This window comes from Seriola lalandi, unplaced genomic scaffold (assembly GCF_002814215.2).
Source record: "Seriola lalandi dorsalis isolate HSWRI2012SDOR001 ecotype SW California unplaced genomic scaffold, Sedor1 jcf7180002054888, whole genome shotgun sequence".
Lineage (NCBI taxonomy): Eukaryota > Metazoa > Chordata > Actinopteri > Carangiformes > Carangidae > Seriola > Seriola lalandi.
The window spans coordinates 1-596 of record NW_019525440.1 but is presented as its reverse complement, the minus strand read 5'-3'; positions in this window follow the sequence as shown (position 1 = coordinate 596).

The following is a 596-nucleotide window of genomic DNA, read 5'->3' as shown; positions in this document are numbered from 1 at the left end:
CAATCTGCAGCATCACACTCTGCAGGCGAGAGGCAAAGTCAAGAGTCAGTCGGAGAGGGAAAGAACCAGCCGTGTTGTTTTCATGTGAGGATTTCACAGCCAAGGCATGAAAAAGGAGTGTCGCCCCTCAAACGTGTAAAAAATAAATAAATACAAAAATCTACAACTAAAAACATTGAAGAAGAAAAACAGTTGATTAATACAAATGGTTAATGTTTTTTTGTTCACCTCTTAAATTCTTTAAAAAGTTTTCCTCAAACTTTAAACACTGTCAAAGTTCATTTGTATGAAATAAACTGTGTTGAAAGAGGAAGTTAAATAGTTGTTTAAGGTAAAATAAAAAAGAAAATTATTCCAGATCCTAAATTTCTCACTGTTTTCGTGAGAAATAACTGTTTGAATTTTTTTCAACACATAAACCGTCAATCTAAAGCTGATTTTCAGCAGCAGCAGCTTCTTATCAACCTCTTACATCATGAAAACACTTTGTGTGTGTTTGACAGATTTCACCAGCAGGTGGCGCCTCCGAGCTTTAAACTGTGTCAGCTCAGGTGTGTTTGTGTCTCTGTTCAGACCAACAGGGAAACGACTGACAC